Below are 9,005 nucleotides of genomic sequence, written 5' to 3'. Positions count from 1 at the left end.
GTTCTGTTGTGTGGTATGTGGTTGTTGGTGAGTATTTGCTTCAGGTTGCTTTTAAGCACCTGATTGATTTTCAGTGTCCCGAAGACAAAGGGTCTGGTCTGTGCTCACATTGCTAACCAATTCGTTGGTATATTATTCTCAAGCCTCCCCAGGAAAGGGGTGAAGGGGTTTGGGGGGATTTTTTTTGGGGGGGGGAATAGGGATTCCAAGTGACCCTTCCCTGAACTTTTGTGTAAATTGTGTGGCGGTGGCCGTCCAAGGACAAGGAAAGGAATTTGTGCCTTGGGGAAGTTTTTAACCTAAGCTGGTAGAAATAAGCTTAGGGGGTCTTTCATGCGGGTCCCCACTTCTGTACCCCAGAGTTCAGGGGAAACCCTGACAAAGGGAATCCTCCATCCAAGCCCTACCTGAGGGCTGAGCTAGTGTGTGTCTCTTACAAAGGGAACACACCACCCCATATCTGATGGCTGTCAGGTCATAGGGGTCTTGAACCCCAGTCCGCAGAGGACCTGGGAACAATTACACTCAAGTCTTCCACCAAGTAGCTTGCAGAGAGCAGCTAGGACTGGGGGCCATGAACCCCGACTGGGGTATAAGCTCCGCCCCTGCGCTCTCTCAGAGAGAGCTCTGAGGCTCCTGCTTTGGGTCTCTGAACCGGACCTCCTGGTATTCTTGGTAACAGACCCTTGATCCCTGCCGTTTGATTTCTCTCTTGATTCTCACTCCTGGCATTCCAGCCTGACCTGGTTCCTCTGGCCCATGCCTAGTGCTAACCCCTAGGCCGCCCACTCCCCGGCCTTTACAGCAGCTGAGGAAGCATGTGTCACTTATAAAGGGAATTGAGGGGTTCCCCATCCAGCCCATATCTGATAGGTGAGCTGGCATGTGGTTTTGGAAAGGGAATTCACTCTTAATTTCAATACTCCACGGGATAGAGAATCGATGCGCCTCCCCACAAAGGAATTTCCCCCAGATATTAATGCTCCTCCCTTTTAAGAGGTTAATCGAAATGAAAAGATCAGAAAGTATGGAATAAAAAGCACTCTGACCACACAATTTATCTGATGTGCGTATTGGGTTTCTCTGGTACTGACAGAGATAGGGAGCCGCACGTCGGGCTGGGCGCTGCAAAGACACATAGGGAGAGACAGTCCCTGGGTACCTGGGGAAAGAGAAAAGCCCAGGGGAGGAGGAGGTATGGGGGGGGCAGAAGGGTGTGTGGGGATACACCCCTCAGAAATTTCCACTGTCTGTACAGAGATCCCCATCTGGCACCAAGAAGCAGCCACCTCTGGGGCGAGCAGCTGGAGAAGAGCCACACAGCGAGACCTCATGGGAATGGCTCACCCAGCACTGAGAGGGAGCCAGGGACTCAAAATGGGAATGAGTGAGTCACAATTTGGCCTGGACACTGGGGTTCAAGCCCTGGCTCCTGGGGATTTGCAGCTATTTTATATCTTGAGAACAGGTTTTAAAAAACCAAAGACTAAAAAGGAAAGACTGTGCAGAAAGACGGAAAGAAAGAGATATATTATACACAGATTTAACAGTGTTGGTTCAGAAAGAGATCTGGTTGAATTGGTAGAGTCCCCCTACCCTGAATTTATAATGCCATAATGGAGTTCTGGGAGTGGGATCTACTGCTTAGAGAGTATGTGTGTGTGTGTGTGGGGGGGGTGTCGGGTGTCAGGACTCCTGGGTTCTATGTCCCATATAGGGAAGAGAGGTTCCCGAGCATGTTTGGAAGAGAAACTGAAAAAGAGACATCCATCCCATCAAAATCCTCGGGCTAATTCTGGGAGGTGGAATGCAATGAGTCAAACTGTGGTAGGACCAGGGTGCCGGGGTTCCCTTAGCAATGGATGGACACACCCGCAGGGCACTTAAAAACAAATGAGTTATTTACCAAGGGGAAATAAATCCGCCAAGCCAGCTTGTGAGACCGTAAACTCACCCCGTCTTGGTTCGGGAGGAGAGAGAAAGAAAGAAAAGAGGTGAACAACACTGCCATGTTTCAATCTATAACCCTCACCTCACGCTGACCTTAACAGGAGAGCTCCTGAGGGACTAGATCCAGCGAGAGCTGCAAACAGAGGCAGCTCACAGGGGAGTCTGGCGCGGGAGTGAGAGAGGTTTCCTTCCAGGTGCAGAGATTTCTTGTGCATGAAGTGCATGTTGGTGGCTGTGCTGGGGGGGGGGGGGGGAAGGTTCTTTGATTATAGGGAAAGTTGATAAGGGAAGCCAAGGGACACAAGGAGAAATCTATGGCCAGCAGAATTAAGGGCAATAAGATGGAGTTTTAAAAATGTTTTAGGAACAATAAGAATCCTGGCAATGGTATTGGTCCATTAGTAGATGAAAATGGCAGAATTATACATAATAATACAGCTATGTAGCTTAGGAAAGAGAAGGTTAAGGGGTCACTTGGTCACCGTCTATAAAGACCTACACTGGGAACAAATATTTAATAATGGGCTCTTCAGTGGAGCAGATCCAATAGCTGCAAGTTGAAGCTAGACAAATGCAGACTGGAAATAAAGTGTAAATTTTTCACAGTGAGAGTAATTAACCACTGGAAGAATTCACTGAGGGTCGTGGTGGATTCTCCACCCCACTGACAATTTTTAAAGCAAGGCTGTCGGGTTTTCTGAAAACTCTGCTCTAGTTGTTATTTGGGGGCAGGTCTCTGGCCTGTGTTATACAATAACCTACAATGTAGGTTATCACAGTGCTGCCTTCTCACCTGAGAATCTATGAACTACCCCGATAACCTTACCCCCATGGCAAACTTAGCTTTTCCGGAGCACTGTCCTTGGCCAGCTGTTCGTGGTGCATTCAGTTGCTCACAAAACAGGAAAATGTAAATCACTCTGGGGATTCCCCCAGTAACCTGGGAGGTTGCATTTTTTTATTTGGTTTTATGAGGTGCCTATGCTGGGGCAATTCCAGGCAGAGCAGAGTGATAACGGTCACGCCCTACTCACCTGCTGAATTTGGAAGCAGAGCAGTAACTAGGCATTGCAGGGTTCGGGGTGAGCAAGCATATTTGCACCCCCTAGAGGCGACACATGGAGGGGACCAAATTTCTGCCTTCCATTTAGCACAGAGGTTTTCAATTTTTTGCCAGCAGAACAGAGGTTGGTGGGAGCTGCCCAGCCCACTTGGGCCCCAGGCTCTCCATGCTGTGGGAGCTTTATGTATCTGTATAGCCCAGTAAATCTTTGCAATGGATCCTTCTGATAGCGTTTGGCAGCTCTTGTTTCCAGGAGTAGCTCATTCAGGGATTGGTCACATCTATTTTCCACAGATCTGGGGAGGGTGGCGGCAGGAGGCTCTGTCTCTAAAAGTCTTCCCCAGTGGGTTCACGCTCCAGGCAGGGTTCGGTCGGAGCAATGGAGGCAGCTGAGGTTGGCCAAGACAGGATGAGGCGAGGCTGGATCATGGGTTGTCTCCACTGCCCCTAGCATTTCTGGTGATGACTCTGGTGCAGAATGAGGGTGGAGTGGGGATGTAGGAACAGGCCCTACCTTCCATGGGAAGGGGAAAGAGATACGGTCTGACAGGGGGAGGGAATTGGGCTTGTGAATAACAGGGGGATCCAACCCTTTCACCCTTCATTGACTCCCCCTGCCTATGTAGCCTGGATTTCTGCATTCAATCCTGAGACACCTCCATTCAGATCAGTGGGGACTGTTAACTCTGGAACCTAGAGATGACAACTTGAATAGCAACACTGCTAATATTTTTAACTGTTGCTGAGGATAACCGGGATGTTTCAGGAGACTGGGTGGAGCATGGGAACTGTGGGTGGAGCTACTGGCAGCCATTCCCCCAGATACACAGTGAAATATCTGTGTATAACACACACCTCCCCTCCCTGACACAGAGTAATATGCTCCCCTTCTCTTTCTTCACTCCCTAGGTGCCCAGGGGAATTGGAATAAGGCAGGTAAGACAACCACAGAAAAACACCAGCCTTACCTGCCCTGGGCATGTGGAATGAGAATGAGGTTGGGAGCCAGGACTCCTGGGTCCTATACCCAGCTGTGGGAAGGTAGTGGGATCTAGCAGGTTAGAGCAGAGGAAAGAAGGTGGTATCATTGCGGTTAGGGATAAGAGTATCATTGGGTGAAGGTTATCATTGGGTTAGGGTTAAGGGTATCATTGGGGTTATGACAAAGTTTGTCATGGGGATAGGGTGAGGGTTGAAATAGGGGCTTTCTTTCTTTCTTTCTTTCTTTCTTTCTTTCTTTCTTTCTTTCTTTCTTTCTTTCTTTCTTTCCTTTGGCAGAACCAAGACAGGATGAATTAAAGTTTTACCAAGATGGTTTGTGTTAATTTAATTGGCCAATGTAAATTATACTCTCTCCCAAACTAAGGTATGTATGTTTATGTCCATTTCCATAGAAACAGCACACAGACCCATTGACCTAACAAGGGGCAGAGGCAAACCTTACACTGACAAGTGTCTACACCCAACAGGAGAGAGAAGCTCCATCTGGATTTTACTTTTCAGAAGGATCCATTGCAAAGATTTACTGGGCTATAAAGATAGGAGGGCTGAACCTCAAGTGATAGGCAGCTGAATCAACTGATTGCCTACGGTATTCCTGCATTAGAAGCATGTACGGAGCAAGATCTTTTCTGAGAGCTAATGACATGCCGGTGATGAATGTCTTTGTGAAATGACTATAGTAACACTACAGGGGGAATTATGGACACTCATTGATACTGTGTTTGAAAGTCTGTGGCCAGACAAAGGAAGGAGCAGTTCCTGCCCAGGCAGGAAGTGGGGGGGGGGGGAAGAGCTATTTACCTGTCTCTTAGGTAAATTAAGACTGGTGGGATGCAAACAATGGAAGCCCCATTTACACACAGGGAGACGGGAAGCCTGCATCTTGCTAGATTAAGTTTTAGACTTTTACTGTGTGTTTTCACTTTTATTTCCTTAAAGAAAAGGAGTACTTGTGGCACCTTAGAGACTAACCAATTTATTAGAGCATAAGCTTTCATGTGCTGCAGCTCAGTGAGCTGTAGCTCACGAAAGCTCATGCTCAAATAAATTTGTTAGTCTCTAAGGTGCCACAAGTCCTCCTTTTCTTTTTGTGTATACAGACTAACATGGCTGCTACTCTGAAACCTTTTAGTTCCTTGTAACCCTTCCTAAGTTTATTCCTTTTCCATTCACATCACTTTCCCTCTGTCCTATTGTTAATAAATATGTTTTATTTTACCACCCACCAGCTCAGTGCTGTGTTTGCTGGGAAGAGTGTATCTACCCCTCAGTTAAGTTAATAAGCTGTGATGTGCTTTTGTGTCTTTAAAAGAACAAATGAACCTTCCGATTTCTCTGAGCTGTCCAGGACAAGGCTGGACACTACAGTTTGAGGGAAATTGAGAGTGGGGGTGTGCTGGGGTCACCCTTGCTGGTTGTAACCAAGGCTGATGGAAAGCAGAGTGGGGCTGTGGGGTGTAGACAGTCTGCTAGGAAGAGTGATGCTGAACCACTGCAGTCCCAGAACTGGAACTGGTGGAGTAACCAGCACCAGAACCATTGCCAGCACTGAATCCAGCGCTTGCAACCCCATGTGCAACTCCAGTGCCGGAGGGCACCACCGAGCCTGCCATGGCAGCAGGAGCTAAACCTGTGCAAGAGGCTTAGCTGGAGCCTGAAATACAACCCATGGGTGGAGGTGGCGGAAAAGAAGAAAGCTAGTAGCAGTTGGAGCGGATATCAGAAGGGGCAACATGAAACAAAACCCTCTCCCCGGGGACAGTGCAAGGCCCCCCCATTCCCCAAGGAAAACCCCAGATACCTTATCAGCCCACCACACCATTCTCCAGCAACCCACCTCTCCCCAGTGACCGGTCAGCTGGGCAATGTTTTAAATGTAATGAGCTGGGGCATGGGAAGGTCAACTGCCCCAAGAACCCCAACAGACTGCAATTGATGCACTATAAGGTGGGTAGAAAGTTGGCTAGATTGTCGGGCTCAACGGGTAGTGATCAATGGCTCCATGTCTAGTTGGCAGCCGGTGTCAAGTGGAGTGCCCCAGGGGTCGGTCCAGGGGCCGGTTTTGTTCAATATCTTCATAAATGATCTGGAGGATGGTGTGGATTGCACTCTCAGCAAATTTGCGGATGATACTAAACTGGGAGGAGTGGTAGACACGCTGGAGGGCAGGGATAGGATACAGAGGGACCTAGACAAATTGGAGGATTGGGCCAAAAGAAATCTGATGAGGTTCAATAAGGATAAGTGCAGGGTCCTGAACTTAGGACGGAAGAACCCAATGCACAGCTACAGACTAGGGACCGAATGGCTAGGCAGCAGTTCTGCGGAAAAGGACCTAGGGGTGACAGTGGACGAGAAGCTGGATATGAGTCAGCAGTGTGCCCTTGTTGCCAAGAAGGTCAATGGCATTTTGGGATATATAAGTAGGGGCATAGCGAGCAGATCGAGGGACGTGATTGTTCCCCTCTATTCGACATTGGTGAGGCCTCATCTGGAGTACTGTGTCCAGTTTTGGGCCCCACACTACAAGAAGGATGTGGATAAATTGGAGAGAGTCCAGTGAAGGGCAACAAAAATGATTAGGGGTCTGGAACACATGACTGATGAGGAGAGGCTGAGGGAACTGGGATTGTTTAGTCTGCAGAAGAGAAGAATGAGGGGGGATTTGATAGCTGCTTTCAACTACCTGAGAGGTGGTTCCAGACAGGATGGTTCTAGACTATTCTTTGTGGTAGAAGAGGACTGAACAAGGAGTAATGGTCTCAAGTTGCCGTGGGGGAGGTTTAGGTTGGATATTAGGAAAAACTTTTTCACTAGGAGGGTGGTGAAACACTGGAATGCGTTACCTAGGGAGGTGGTAGAATCTCCTTCCTTAGAAGTTTTTAAGGTCAGGCTTGACAAAGCCCTGGCTGGGATGATTTAATTGGGGATTGGTCCTGCTTTGAGCAGGGGGTTGGACTAGATGACCCTTCCAACCCTGATATTCTATGATTCTATGATTGCTCATACATAGGTGCCGACTTCCTTATTTCCCGGGAGGTGTTTGACCTCCTCTCTGCCCCAGGACCCATTCCCACTCCACCCCATCCCCCAATCCCCCACCCATGCTCCGCCCTACCCCTGCCTCTACCTACCCCTGCTCCTCCCCCTCACCCCCAGCACCTCCTGCACACCGCTGAACAGCTGATCACAGTGGATGGCAGGCACTGGGAGGGAGGGGGAGGTGCTCATCCATGGGCTGCTGGTGGGTGCTGAGCACTCACAATTTTTTTCTGTGGCTGCTCCAGCCCCAGAGCACCCACTGAGTCGGGGCCTTTGGCTCCATAAGCTTATTAATTTGTGTGGCCCCTCTCTGGTCCTTTTCCAGTTCCAATATATATTTTTTTGCGATGTGGTGACCAGAACTGCATGCAGCATTCAATAAGTGGGTATATAATGGACTGATATGGTGGCATTATGATATTTTCTGGTTTATTATCTATCGATGTCCCAATGGCTCCTAACATTCTTTTTTGATGGCCGCTGCACATTAAGTGGATATTTTTAGAAAACTATCCTTGATAACCCCGAGATCTCTTTCTTGAGTGGTAACAGTTACTTTAGATACCATCATTTTGTGTCTATCGTTGGGATTATGGTTTCGAATGTGTATTACTTTTAATTTATCAGCATTTTTTTGACAGGTTACTCCCCAATCTGGGGTGCCCCCTGATGTACTGGGGTACCAGTGAGCCTGCTGTTCCATCACTCCCTTACACTGTGCTGCTGAGCCAGGCCCTCAAGCCTCCTCCAACACACACACAGGTAGGGACACACCCAGCTGCGGAAAGACACAGACACTAAGATCAGCTCTGCGTGGGAAGACTCGGCTAGGGAATTGTATTGTCTTGTGCTGCACAGAGAACTGTACAACGTAAGCTCATGAAATTTGCCCCCTCCTTCAATGTAGAGGAAGGTACGCACATCTTTTGTCCCCCCTCCCCCTGTTATGAATTCCACAAACTGGTTTTAAAGAAAAGAAAAACAAATTTATTAACTACAAAGGATATATTTTAAGTGATTATAAGAGACAGCAAACAGATCAAAGCAGATTACTGAACAAATAAAACAAACACATAAACTAAGCATAATACACTACACAAACTGGTTACAAGTAGTAATTTATCTCCCTAAATGTTGTTTTAGCTTGGGCTTTTCCAGCCTGGGCTCGGCTACTCTCCCCCACTTTTGTCTTCATTTCTTAGATGTTTCCAGCAGTCATCGTGAACATGGATTCAGTGAAGACTGAACACTGATTAAGTCAGTCCCCTGTCTTGAATAGGTTTTACATATGGTAGGAATCCTTTGTTTGCCACTGTGGTTCCTTTCCACCCCCAGTGGAAAAATACTGGTATTCTATCATGGAATCTAGTACCAGGTGACTTAATCACATGACCCTGCAGTGTGAAAGCAGCCATGAGTCAAAGGTTGTTTCTAGCATCCCAGGAAGCTTCTCAGGAAGGTGGGAGATTAGCATCTTCAAAGTCCTTTTGCTCCCCCTTAGCATTCTGTCTGGTGGGCATTCCCCAGGTGTAAACCCACTTATAATTGTTACATAGTCAATATTCCTAACTTCAGATACAGAAATGATACTTGCATACAGATAAGGTAATCATATTCAGCAAATTATAGCCTTTCCAATGATATCACACCAGATCCATCTTGCACAAAATACGTCTTTGATATTGTCAAGGTTCCTCCCCCACTCTGAATTCTAGGGTACAGATGTGGGGACCTGCATGAAAAACCTCCTAAGCTTATCTTTACCAGCTTAGGTCAAAACTTCCCCAAGGTACAAAATATTCCACCCTTTGTCCTTGGATTGGCCGCTACCACCACCAAACTAATACTGGTTACTGGGGAAGAGCTGTTTGGACGCGTCTTTCTCCCCCCAAAATACTTCCCAAAACCTTGCACCCCACTTCCTGGACAAGGTTTGGTAAAAAGCCTC

This window comes from Caretta caretta, chromosome 6 (assembly GCF_965140235.1).
Source record: "Caretta caretta isolate rCarCar2 chromosome 6, rCarCar1.hap1, whole genome shotgun sequence".
Taxonomy (NCBI): Eukaryota; Metazoa; Chordata; order Testudines; family Cheloniidae; genus Caretta; species Caretta caretta.
Note: the sequence above shows the minus strand (reverse complement) of the source record.